General features: G+C 39.9%; 1 long non-coding RNA gene across 1 annotated transcript in view; it reads left to right on the top strand.

The window, feature by feature from the left end:
• LOC137287085 (uncharacterized) overlaps positions 1–2,408 on the top strand; it is a 49,674-nt gene extending 47,266 nt beyond the window's left edge. Inside the window, exon 3 of the long non-coding RNA XR_010957010.1 lies at positions 22–2,408. This is a non-coding gene — a long non-coding RNA (uncharacterized lncRNA). The remainder of the gene's footprint in view (positions 1–21) is intronic.
• Positions 2,409–14,137: the final 11,729 nt, after the last annotated feature.

Below are 14,137 nucleotides of genomic sequence, written 5' to 3'. Positions count from 1 at the left end.
AGCACGTGTTGCATGTTTCAGGCGTCCACTACTCGCTAACAACGTCATCACTTTGGACGAAGAAGCAAGGGTGCACCGGATATAGCTGGATCTACATGGTGAAACCTCAATACATCAGACCCCGTTAATCCAGTCACCGTGCTTTCCGGACTAGAGGTCAACACCTAAGTACACTTAGGATAACCCATGGTTAATCTGAAGTCATGTCATTGTGAAGATTTCACTAACATTGACGAGGCGTCAATGAATACCTGACAGCAGCGATTGTACCATCATCTCTTATGTGAAATAAGCCAACGACTGCCGCGTCTCGAACACCGTTAATGCGGACACCAGTTAATCCGTTAATCCAAATGATTGCTGTTTTAGACCATGATCAAGTTGGAGTCTTATCATTGTGGCGATTTCACAAATATTAACGAGATTTCCAGGAATACCCAATGCGATTGTACCATCATACATTATTTGAAACAAGCCAAAGACTCTCATTTCTCAAAGGTTCGAAGATGAGTCAGAACAAACAATGTTGAGTAGGGTCGTGAAAAACCGTTTAGTCATCCCACTCGCCAACCTTGGTTTATTTACCAAAGGCCATCCAAGCTACAAACACGAGTAAGGCATGGAGGGAAGAATCCAACAGGACACTGGGTTGGGTCAGAATTAGTCAGCTGTGATGGGTAATACAAGATGTTTATAATGAATGGCACGACCTTACCCGTAAAATACATACTTTTATGACAATCAAAACGTCAAAGCCATGGAGTTACCATAATCATATCGCTGTCACATGAAAAGAAGCTGCGTTCAAGTAGAAAGGAAGGACTAGTTCACCTCGGACTATATTTACGAATCACGAAAGACACGGGACTTGTTCGCTGTCACAAGCTTGATTCAGGGGTGTCTCCCCGGACAGGTTCAGGTGAGAGGACAGGTTCAGGTGAGAGGACGCGAACACTCATGGACGCCCTATCTTTGGGGTAGGAGAGTGAACAGTCGTGGAAATTATTTGTAAGAGTGAGAGAGAGATAATGTGTGCGTGCGTGCGTGGGTGCGCGTGTGTGTGTGTGAGCGATTGGGTGGTGTGCAGACTTTCTATTTGACGAAATAATTTGGGGTAGGATAATGGGCAGTCATGGGAATTATATAGGTGAAAGCGAGGGAGAGAGAGACAGAGAGGGACACACAGAGAGACCGAGAGAGTGCGCATGTGTGTGAGAGTGCAGCCATTCTGTTTAGCGAAATACGTTTTTTTACGCACCTCTCTCGTCGGTGACAAAAATTATGACCTGAAGGCAATTCTTGATTGTTAACAAAACCATAAGTTACCGAATTGTGTCAGGTTATCAGCTGACTAGACTTTACAAGTGCTTATGACTGATGACACCGGCAGGATACGCTCGCCTTTCCGTAATGACTTGGTCATATTGTTATTGGTGATAACGCATTCGTAGGATACAGTCGGGATTGTACACTTCGCTCCGTTTTAATTGGGATTTTTCTATGGATGGGGAAACGGCTTTGTCGCATCTCTTTATATACACCAAGACATGCCAATACCCGAACAGTAGGTCTTTACGCTGCACAGTTCAGTGCCAACGCAGCTCAAAGTGGGTCCTACATTTCCAAGCGTTTTATTGGTGTTGTTTCATGTTTTACCTTAGGATTAATACAGAAGCATCGTTTGAATAGAAGCGACAAAATCCATCCACATCCGTTAGAAACCTCTTCTCAGAGCAGAGTATTTGGTACATTTGTGACAATATCATGGATATACTTCAGCAGTATTTCTACTGTAAACAAATCGAGACTGGGCCAAACAATCCAGTGATTGACAGAATGCGATACGATGACAGAGTATGTGTTTATGAATCAGGTGTTTTCGCGTAATGGTAACCGTGAATGCGCCCCCCCCCCTCCCCCCACGCCTTCTTCAATCGGTGGCACCCGTCATAAACATACTAGAAAAAGTCTTGTTAAACAATGTACCTATACCTTTCTTTTACTGTGAGATGAAGGTTTATTATATCTGGTGTCTTTCTCTAAGCTATTACCGATCATGATGAAACTCATATTTTATATTTATATTTTCCTTATATCTGAATCCTGTTATGTTGGATATTGTGGTACTGGGTAATATTAACGTTTTGTATTAATTATTACTCCATAATAATGTGACCAATTAAAAGTGTAAAGCCAGGCGTATTTTATCCCACACAAACCACGCCATGGAGTCAGTCAGTCAAGAGCAACTAATCCCGAAGCCTGACATTACATTTTACATACAGCTGTCGTATTCCGTGGAGTACAAAACACAATGTTATGAAATAAGCTTTTTTTACGAATTAATGGTCCAATATATAAAAAAACGTTTATGTTAAAAGTTTGTAGGCTTTAATATGGCATGTGCCTCTGCGTGTGAAATGATTTATTGAGAGTTTTCAATGTCGTACGTATGAAGACAATAAAATATGAAAACAGAGAGTGCTTGTTTTTTTCTTTCTCGGATTCAGACTGAATGGCATTGTGGATACGTTTATGTTCCACATAAAACAATGAACAATATACCACGTGAAGATGGAAACAATAGACAATGCAAGAACCAACAATAAACAATACAAGAACCAGCAATGAACAATACACAGTCATGCACAGTCACCTTGCGTTATGTTTTACTGAACAAGAGGTTACAAACTCACGCCAGTTGTCTTTAATGAAGACTGGAACCTTTCACCCACAGTTGGATAAAGCCCATTTGATATGGTAGTCCCCTTGCTTATAGTCATGGAGCGACTCTGTCTTTGCAACTGTTTTGCCACTCTTTACCTTTTGTCTTTTTCAAAAACATCTTTTGACTTTTAATCAGACAATCTTACTTCTGAGTGTGTATTCTACTGGTATTGCTGTTAGTCCATAGCCACGTGTGCCTTTCTCGAATTTTGTATCTCTGATAATCAGATTAACTTTACCTGATGTTAGATATCATTTGCTTATAGCCATGAAGTTTACAGCTACTATTCTGTAAGCAATTCTAAAGCATCCATAGAACTACAACCTTATATTGCCAATGTCCATCTATTTGCTCTTTGTACTGAAGCCTGTAATGCTTTCTCACGACCGATACCCTTGTGATTTTGTGTCTAGTATGCTGGAATAAAACGGATAAAGCCTGGAAACTTACACATTCAGATCTGAAGCATCTTTTTATTGCACCAGCATCTAAAGAAACAGGCTGGTTTCTTATCGTGCAAAGGAAATATCTGAGATGAAGCGCAAATACCATCTCTGCATTTCTTTGAAACAAATGCAAAAAGTGTACAGATTCCTCTATCGAATCGATGCTCAGTTATCGAAACGGCCCAGCTAAAAACGTACACTGCACATGACCTCAAACGAGTGAGTGAGTAAGGGGGTTCTGCGTTTTTAGCAATATTCCATCAATATCACGGCGAGGGACACCAGAAATTGACTTCACCCATAGTATCCACAGATCTACTTGTCAGACACGCAGACATAGCTGATTGCCTGGCAGCGCATCCCGAAGGTGCGGTTGCTGCTCATAAAACCAGTCACTGAGTTGGGAGGTTCAGAATCAATCATTTACAGGCCTCCGTTTTGACATTGCTGTGCTAAAAGCGACCAAACAATCACTCATTGCAGTCTTACCTTTAACGTTTTCACGTGAAGAGTAGGGTGAGTTATATTTTACGTCGCAATGTGAAAAATTACAGTCATGTTCGAAAGTAGATATTGCGCCCATTTTGGGAATCGAACGCTTTATCCCCAATCTACTATAGACATAGCCATGTTCAGTTGAGACCCTCTGTCAATTCTAATTACGTGATATAGTGTGTGTTGATATGGGAATGAGTGAGTGAACATGTGTTTACGTCACGCCGCGTTTTGCAATAGTCCAGCAATATCACTGCGAGGAACACCAGAAATGGGCTTCGCACGTTGTACATATGTACACTCGAACTTTGGTCTTCCGCGCGACATCTTGGGGTGGTGTGTGGCCGTGTGCGTAGAGCTCAGTTCGCGAATCAAATGAAGTTACGCAACGCCGTCTTCGGAGAGTCCTTGGAAGGGTGACAGTGTTTGGAAGCATGACTCCTGAGTTTCTAGGACTTCCGTCCTACCTACAACGAAATACATGTGATACATGTGGTCTCATCTTAGGCAAGTGGTTTAATCAACATTGCCTCTGTTTACTCAGCAGAAAATGGGTGCCCGGTTGGATAAGGTCATGTGACTATAACCTAACAGGCAGATTCTGAATACAGCGTCCATTGAGCAGCTAGTCAGATGAATACTAGGCGCTATATAAATGAACTCCTATTATTAAGTCCTTAACCATACCCCACCGCCCGGTACCGATACGACAGGGGAAGGTCTGTGAAACTTCTGTTCTTAAATAGAGCACACTGCTGTACAGTATGCAAACGTTATAAACGTTACATCCCACACCAAGGTATGATGCCTGTATGAAATCTCTCACCATTTAACAATTATTTCCTTCACAGCCACTATCAAGCACACGTGTATGACCCATAGTTCGTATGAAGTTACTTTTCAGTACACCAAAAATGGGTTTCACACATTGTACCCATATGGGGACACACATTGTACCCATGTGGGGAATCGAACCCGGGTCTTCGGCTTGACGAGCGAACCGTTCAACCACAAGGATACCCCACCGCCCTTGGACGATGATGATGATAATGACAATGGTCGTGTGATAATGATGATGATGATCATGATACATATAGAAAAGTTCACCGGTGCAGATTTATATAATTACGTTATTTTTATTCGCATTTGTACCGAGACGTAAAACGACAATATTTGCACTCAAACTGCATTGAGAGACACCAGTCATCTGCGTCTGTTATGTTATTCTAACGTAATAAACTGAAAGCATTTGCATATGTAAGGTCGCTTGCACGCAAATATGCACTTTAATATCTATAAAGATATTTAATTGCCAGTTATCAAATATTTTTAAAATCTTGAACTGATGGTACAAATATCTTATGCCCCATGCACATGAAACGCATCATAAAGTAGATGCAGTTAGTGACGTGCCCTGGGGTGATGTTCCGCACTGCTTCCATTTCCCAGTCAGAAAAAAAGACACAAGGTAAGAGAAGTTACTTCGTCAAGGATTAAATCTACTGAAATGAATTTCTGAAGTTTAGGAGACACATCCTGTGTACAAATTGAGTGCCATGAAGTGAGCTCTGTATGTACCGAACAAAATTCCGTCGGCAAAGCCGTAGTTCGATATTCACAGGAGCGTTTGCTTTTAAATATCTCGTTTAAGTTTCTCTTTTTGGTTGCCCAAGGAGCGATGTGACTTTCTCCTTTGGTGTCAGACGGTCAGATACAGACAGCGCACAGATTACCTCATCAGCATCCTCATACTGTCAATGTAAGTTCATCATTATCATCATCGTCGTTGTTGAATCTATTATCATTGAGACCCATTGTGTAGGCCCATTTCTGGTGTGTCAAGACGTGATATTGCTGGAATATTGCTTAACCGGCGTAGACCCGGGTCTTCGGCATGACGAGCGGGAAGCTAAAACCGCAATGCCACCCCACCACCCCGATTAATCAGTAAGACCCGCTTTTCTCACATGCACAGTGGATTAATAAATTGAGAGTGGAACATGTTCAGCCAATATTTTCCACAGGAGACATTCCTTGTACGTATTGATAGGGTCAAGAAACGGGTCAAGCTTCTAAGCACGATGTCTCTACAGTAAGCATCGCCGCCAGCTACACAAACGACCACACGACTATCATATATCCACATTAACGACCACGTCTGCTCAACCAAAACGTATTTGTACGTTTCCCATGTCAAATTCACTCCAGAATTAACCCACGAAGCAATGGGTCAACACTCAGAACAAACAATTTCTCATATGATTTTAACTTTTATGTATATTTCGCATTTCACAACAGTGTGGACGTCCCCGAGTCGGTGCTAGCGAGACCGTTCTCAACAAAGTCACGTACAGGCGTTCTCACAGTCTCGTAACCTTAACGAGACGAGAATGGGCTCTAGGTCAGGTGACGACCAGGGAGCGTGAAATCTATGACAGGGAGTGTTGTACCTTTAAACAAAGTCTATTATTGCGATGTTAAGATGCTTTTTCTATCTCATTTCATTTTTCCTATATCATTTCGTGTGTATTGTATTAGAAGATGAAGTCTAACTGTTGGCTCATGTAACAGAGGGTGAATGAATTGCTTTTCAGTTATTAATCTAAGGTATCTTGTAAAAATGGCAATTTATTCCACGTGAGAAAAAATGTTACTTCACATTAGTGGGAGGGCGTAATTTTGTAACCGGAAACCGGAAAATGACAGAAGCGGGTTTTTTGTCTATATTCCAAACGTAAATATTACTGCATGGCGTGAAAAATTTAAGTAAGGTTTATGTGATCTTGGTGTAATTATTGCCTTTCAAAACATTTCATCAACAAGACATTTTCGTCGTCGGTACGTGATATTTTAAGTTTTTTGGTTTCACGAAAACGTCGTTCGTTTTAGGGCCTGTTTGAACTTTCGGAACAACCAATGAAGCAGAAAGAGACAGAACTACATCATCAGTTGGTATGAGAACCTATTGTCACTTTACAGGTTCGACTCCATAAGAATCAAGCCAAGGACAAGTGGATATGTGGGGTGTCATTTGGTGAGGATATGCATTAGCACGTCAATGTAACTCCTCACTCGAGACTCAATGGAAGCAGAACAGTACACCATACAACATCGTTCTCAGAACGGAAGGCGGGACATTTTCTCCACTTTGCGAACTTGAACATTCTCGGGACCGTCTCATGAAGCTTAATTGGATAAATACACAATAGAATAGCGGCAAGTCCAACTGGCTCCAAGAGATCCAAAATCCGATTTCTATGTTGACTTTTGAGAAATTGTGGCCCAAAGTTTCCGAAATCATCCGACGGCAATCGAACTTCTCTCTGAGATCATTGTCACCTCTCTAATCAGAGTTGGTTGTCGGTCAATAATCCGACACGAGTCGCCGTCAAAGTTGTCATCGGCGTTTTGTGCCGTCCATTATGCCGGCTCACAGTCGTTCGTGCCCCCGCATCGAGAGAGTCAGTTAAAACGAGCTTTGCCGGGCATGGAAAATTATTTCTCTCCCTCTGGATGTGTGTTATCTCGGCCACGCGCAATGATATCAAATTTCCTGAAAAACACCTTCATATTGTCTCTTGGAGATAATTTGAAAACAGGGCGATTCTGCTCGATCGTTTGATATTTTAATTCTGTTTGAGTGACGTTTAAAGAAAAGACCTTGATCCTTACAGCCACATCTTGGAACGTCGGTCATGGCTCAAGGCGTTGGAGGAACGGACAGACGGAAAGCGATGACATCTCACTAGTATCCACTAACTTTCTTTACAATCTGTGGCCATATCGATCTCAGCATGGCGCTCCGAACAGGAGAGGAAATCGTGTTTTCACGGCTTATTGAGGGTTTGCGAAAGGAAGTTTGCCTTTTTACGAAGAATGTTATCTAATTTGGAACAATTTGGACAGGTAATTGGGAATTCGGGTAGCGTGATTTTTACGAATTATTGCGCAAATTCAACATGACAAATTGATCAAATATTTACTCTAAAATGATTTTCATTGATAACGCTTCGACTCCCCCACGTGTCAAATTGTTAATTCTGACTTGCTATTCCACGCGTATTCCGTTTGATGTTTTTATTCACAGATATGCAAATGAAAGGTATAATTTGAAAATGAATATAAAGTTGGGTCCCGGATGGACCATAAAACAGTCTACACAATCATACCGAAATTATTAAAGCAATGGCGTAGTCTGTCTTTTATTGTGTTTCCTCTGTGGACGAAACGGCAGAATTAACTTTCAAATGTAGTTAGTTCTCTAACATATCAGTTTAATAAACGAAGTATGCTAAGTTGTAAATATGCAAAAGAGTGCTGATTTCGCCACGCAGGGCTGTTGACCTTTGTGCAGACGAACGGAATATATTGATCAGCATTGCAAATACCCCTAATCGTTTCAATATTTAAAAATAACGTCAAAAACAAAACATAACTTTATCAAAATCCACAGAATTTCAGAACAACATAAAACATGTTGCGCCTACATGATATCAACATGTAATTTCCTCTTGTCCCAGGAAGAAATAATTACTTATGAATAATTAAGAAAGTTGATCTTATACTTTGCTAATGACACTTTAAAAGAAGTCTGAATATCTTCATATCACACGTTAATTATTATCAAATTATTATCACTGACTGCTTAGAAGTGGTTTTATTAATAAAGACAAAATATTTGAAATTATTATTTGTGGAAACAATGCGTGGGCCTGCTCGCCGAAACTTCAATGAAACAGCAGGACCTCAAACAGGATGGTCGCGAAGAAGGGTCAAGGATAAACAGCTGCTGACTTGTCACTGTAAAACTGTCGACGTTTTAACATAACAAGAAATAACTGTCTATTACAACTACATGTACTTCATAGACTAATTAAATATTGACCTTGACCTTGACCTTGACACTCAAAAAATACTTCCGGTCTTAAGGAACCTGACCTCGCCCCTAACATGACGAAAACTTGGTTTGGGTGATGGTTGAATAAAAGTGTCACGTTCAATTTCTGTTCCGTTTTAATGAAAAGGTTAGTTTTTATTCTTTTTTTCAATTTCATATAGTATATCTAGTGTTCGTTATTATCTAGTGAATTTGTCTGTATCAAGAAGTGAACCCGTGCCAACTTGTACTTATGGTAAGTGTATGTAATGGACAACACAATGACTATTAGTCATGCGTTAATGAGTTCCCGTACGATCATAATTATTCTCTATGAAACTGACTTGGGGAAAAACATTCTGAAAGTTCACTGAATCAGTGTTTGTGCACCGATACATATGTGTGCCTGAATGTTCACTCTGGCGAAGAGTCGACGCTGATTGGCGGATCAGAGAGTTCACTTCCCACGAACATATCGTGTCTGATGTTCAGGTCTGTTTTGATGACGCGAGATAATGGGATTCACACTAAATTTCATATACAGGACCAAACCCGGCTCGCCTACGTGACGGATCACTAGGTTTACCCTACATTGTTGATTATTCTTATGAAGTCCGACCCTTTTTGAGAGCTCCGCCTTTAAACTGTATTTGTTTGTTGTGTAACGCCACACTCAGCAATATTCCAGCGGCGATCTCTAAATAACCGAGTCTGGATTAGACAATCCAGTGATCATCATCATGAGCATCGACCTACATAGGTAGGATGAGATGACGTGAGTCAACCAATTCAGCAAGTCTGACCACTCGATCCCGTTAGTCGCCTCTTTCGACCACGATAGGATGGTTGCTGAAGGTCACCTCCAACTCGGATCTTCACGGATGCCGCCAACAACGTTGACGTGAAATACTTTCAACCACATAATAAAAATACAGATGTCCAACAGAGACTGATTCTTAAGTCACATTTTCCCAAACACAGTTTATGCGCGTAAGCAAGGGGCTCTACAATTCTAGTCCGTTCCCTTAACGCCCAGTCCGTTCCCTTAACGCCCAGTCCGTTCCCTTAACGCCTAGTCCATTCCCTTAACGCCTAGTCCGTTCCCGTAACGCCTAGTACGTTACCTTAACCCCTAGTCCGTTCCCTTAACGGACCTCTCTTCGTGAACATACTATCCAGGGAAGTATTGGTGTCCGTGTTGTTTCTCCCGTCCTGTCTGTGATAACTGTAACTATACCACGGGACGGTACCGTCGCTGAGAGCTAACACGGTTAAAACGTCAGCGTTGAAGGAGCACATCGTCACACGCAATCTGGATCTGCATTCACTAATGTCATTGAAAATAATAATTTTTGGAGATCGTAAGATTCTGGTCAGTATATCTCATGATTCCGTCAACATAATCTCACGTTTCGTGTCAATACATCTCAAGATTCGATCAGTTTATCTCATGAGGCCGTCAGTATTGTCTCTAGTGTACCTTCTGATTCTGTCAATATAATTTCAAATTTCGTGTCAATATATCTCAAGATTCGATCGGCTTATCCAATGATGCCGTCAGTGTAATATCTAGGTTAGTGTACCTCATGATGCCGTCAATTTAATCTCAAGGTTCGATGAGTATATCTCATGATTCTGTCAATATACTTTCATGGTTATGATTTCATATTTCATTTAAGGGAAACTTTAGGATTCTAAGTGACGAATCGGATGATACATACTTCAACAGATATGCTCACTTGATCTGCATATCTGCTTGCCATAAAAGGCGACTATGCTTGTCGTAAGAGGCGACTAATGGGATCGGGTGGTCAGGCTCGCTGACTTGGTTGGCACATGTCATCGGTTCCCAATTGCGCAGATCGATGCTCATGTTGTTGATCACTGGATTGTCTGGTCCAGACTCGATTATTTACAGACCGCCGCCATATAGCTGGAATATTGCTGAGTGCGGCGTAAAACCAAACTCACTCACTCACTCACTGATCTGCATAAATGAAAGTAAAATATGAAATTATCCGACATATCTATTTTAGAGAAAAGTATTGTTTGTAGAAGTATTTTGAAATACCCAAAGTTTCAAAAGAAAGTCACTAAAACATGCTCAAAAGGTTTTCTCCCGGAATGCTTCCTGGAAGTACCCGCTCAAAAATGCCGAATTTCAGTAATATCTATATCTTAACATGCTGCAGTCCTCATTCCCAAGGCTTAACTCTTAAATGATAATAAATAGTACAATCGTGTTCTTGAGTGGACAACTTAGATAGTGGACGCCCTCACGCACGGCTTGGTTTTCTTTGAATTATCGACTCTTTTCGCTTATGTTACTGTCCTTGTAGGCAAGTTGTAGAAAGAAACCGATCATGTCTGATATGTTTCGTGTAAGTGTTTGACAAATGTCCGTATTTTAAATTTTTCCAGTGGGCCCCAAAGAATGCTTATCATACATCGTCCGCAAAACTTATAAATGACATTTTAGATTAAACTGTCAAAATGAATTTGGATGTGTACATTATCAAGCACAATCCATGATAGTTTCATAAAGATAATCCTGAATTTCAAATTTAAAAGTTAAATTATTCTGTTAATCCTGATGAAGATAAAAAAAATATAGTATGGAAAATGCATTGATACAGTCGTGTTTTTTGTAATACATTTAGATTAGTTACGATTATAGCATCAATACCTTTGACTGACGCGAGTGTATAATGTAAAGGACAGTGCATGAGTTCGACGTTTTCCTGTTGTAAGACTTATCCCAACTAGATAATAACTGTGGACACTAAAACAATGTTTCGCACACTGTGTCGATGTTGGGAATGGAATCGAGACTCTTACATAGCGGGGCAACGTTTTACCTATAAGCCACACTGAGATTCGCATGTTGTCAGTATATCTTATGATTCGATCAGTATGTCTTATGATAATGTCAGTACAGTGGAACTTGTCAAAGCAGGTATCTGTCCAATCCGGCAAGTTATCATCACTGGCACAAAATCTCAGTCCCATCGGTGGCTTGTACATTTATCACCAGCTCTACAATCCATCGCTTTGTCTAAACCGGATTATTTCTTCAGTCCCAGTGAGTGCCGGTTTAAACAGCTTCCACTGTATATATGGCATGATTCGATCTATACACTATCATTATTTGCTCATTATATCGCCATGATTCGGCCAGTATATAGTATGAGTCGGTCTGCACGGGATCTTGGTCTGTATATCTCAATGACATTATTCGGACTGTTTAATATGAAGGTTCAGTCAATACTTCAGTATTTTCGTTCAGTTTTTTCAGCATTAAATGGACGCCCATCTTCCGGTTTGCTTGATATTACAGTGCCGAGATAGTCTTAACGAAGTAACTAAAGCACCTTAAACTGTATACGTTAGTGTCGTCGTATTTCAAATAGAGAAGGGTGGTTTGGTAGACTAGTGGTTGAGGCGTCCGTTCGTAGCGCCGAAGATCCGGGTTCAATTCTCGTCATGGACACAAGGTGTGAAGCCCATTTAAGGTGGTCAGCTCTGGTGACCCCGATTGTTTTGACCATCTTGACTGAGAAAACTGTGCTTTTTTACCATGCTTTGATTCAATAGTGAATGAGCAATATTCCAGCTATATGGCGGCGATCTGTAAATAATCGAGTCTGGACCAGAGAATCCAGTGATCAACATCGTGAGCATCAGGAATGCGATGGCATGTATCAACCGAGTCAGCGAGCATGACAACCCGATTCGTCGCCTTTTACGACAAGCATGCGTTACTGAAGATTAGTTCTAACCTCTATATTTACGGGTCCAGATTCGATAAATTACTGAGACACCGTCACTGGAATGTTATCAAAGGCGACATAAAACATGACTTTTTCACTTTCAAAATACTTCTTATAATGATCCCGTCCAGTGCTCCTATTTCGCAGACAAAGGGAGATAAGTCCTACCGCACTTGCACAAACACTCTCTGACTTCACTGACAGCCCTTCCCATCGCGTCTCTGATTCATATCGATCGAAATCCGACGACGAACAGAACCAAGCTAGTTTACAACATTCACAACTGCTATGTGCAAATGAATTTCGTTTTAATACGTTAATAAACTTCTAAGCAATATTTCAGCTGATTTCAATGATTTGATCATCTTTATGGCTGTTTGACGAAACCGTTCTGTAATTATTACGTCATTTACTCAAATAAACAATGCGATCTGTTTCTAGATTCTATCATTTGGCGTATCTATTTCTGAATAATGACTTATGTTTCATTTACATACACGAACCCTGTCAGCAGCAATCTTCATTTATCGCATAATCATGAATAGCTCACGCATGTCATCAGGATCATTATAGACAGATAGTTTGAAACGTGATGTAACACACCTTTCTTATTTTATATATTCTTTTAAATATGTTAATGAACTTTTAAGCACTGCTTTAGCTGAGTTCAATGCTTTGATCATCTTTAAGGCTATATGACAAAACCGTTCTGTAAGTATTATGTCATTTACTCAAATAAGCAATGCGGTCTGTTTCTAGATTTTATCATTTGGCGTATATCTATATCTGAATAATGACTTATGTTTCATTTACACGAACCCTGTAACCAGCAATCTTCATTTATCGCATAATCATGAATAGCTCACGCATGTCATCAAGAATATTGTAGACATATGGAACATGTTGTGTAACACACCTTTCTCATTTTTTATAGTCTTTTTGTTTGTCGAAATTAATGTGTTATCGATTAATTGCTCGTCTCATTGTTGTACATATACCATTTCGTTGTTACGCCCCTGCTGTCACCGGGAAAAATGTTACGTGGTGCGTACTTTCATGAACGTGTGTGAATGTTGCTACGAAGCTTACATGTATAAAATTACACAGAATGTTGTTAAATCAAAAGATATTGTTATGAAATTAATAAAATGGGATGTATCAATCCAATTCAGATATAACTGTATCGAGAACAGCATTTTTTCAATCATTGTGATTTTTAATGTTCTTATTTTCTGTTTTAATTATTAACATGAACGAATAAATTACGGGGTGGTAAAATAAGGCGATTTGACTAATGTAATGAAATGTTTCCAATTGTTGGTGTTAATACACATTCCGCCAATAAACCGTGCCTTACGGGAGAAAAAAAATCGATATGTTTCATGTTTGAACATGTATGCAGGCAAATGTATTCATACTTGTACTTCGTGTAATAGTGATTAAAGATGCTTTAAATCAACCTCACTAATTCACATACAAAATGAAAGCTGTTTTTTTATTTTAAAATCTTGTCTTAAAACCGAACCATAAACTATAATACCTTCATGATCTGTAGCTCACCTTTTATCATACCTCGTTTTCTTTAATGTAAACGAATTCCAGTAAATACTGTTTTTTATAATGTGATTATTTAGTGTTATAGCACACATATGTATTTTGTTAAATGTTATATGCACACATCAATATATATACCTGAAATATTGCCGAGGTGACGTTAAAGTGTAACTCAATCTGTGCACACACATCACTGTTGAGAATTCCTGTGCTATATCACGTATTATGAAACGTGGCTTCGTATTAACTTATATAAATAATCTTATGT

This window comes from Haliotis asinina, chromosome 6 (assembly GCF_037392515.1).
Source record: "Haliotis asinina isolate JCU_RB_2024 chromosome 6, JCU_Hal_asi_v2, whole genome shotgun sequence".
Lineage (NCBI taxonomy): Eukaryota > Metazoa > Mollusca > Gastropoda > Lepetellida > Haliotidae > Haliotis > Haliotis asinina.
Note: the sequence above shows the minus strand (reverse complement) of the source record. Positions and strands in the feature narration are given on the sequence as shown.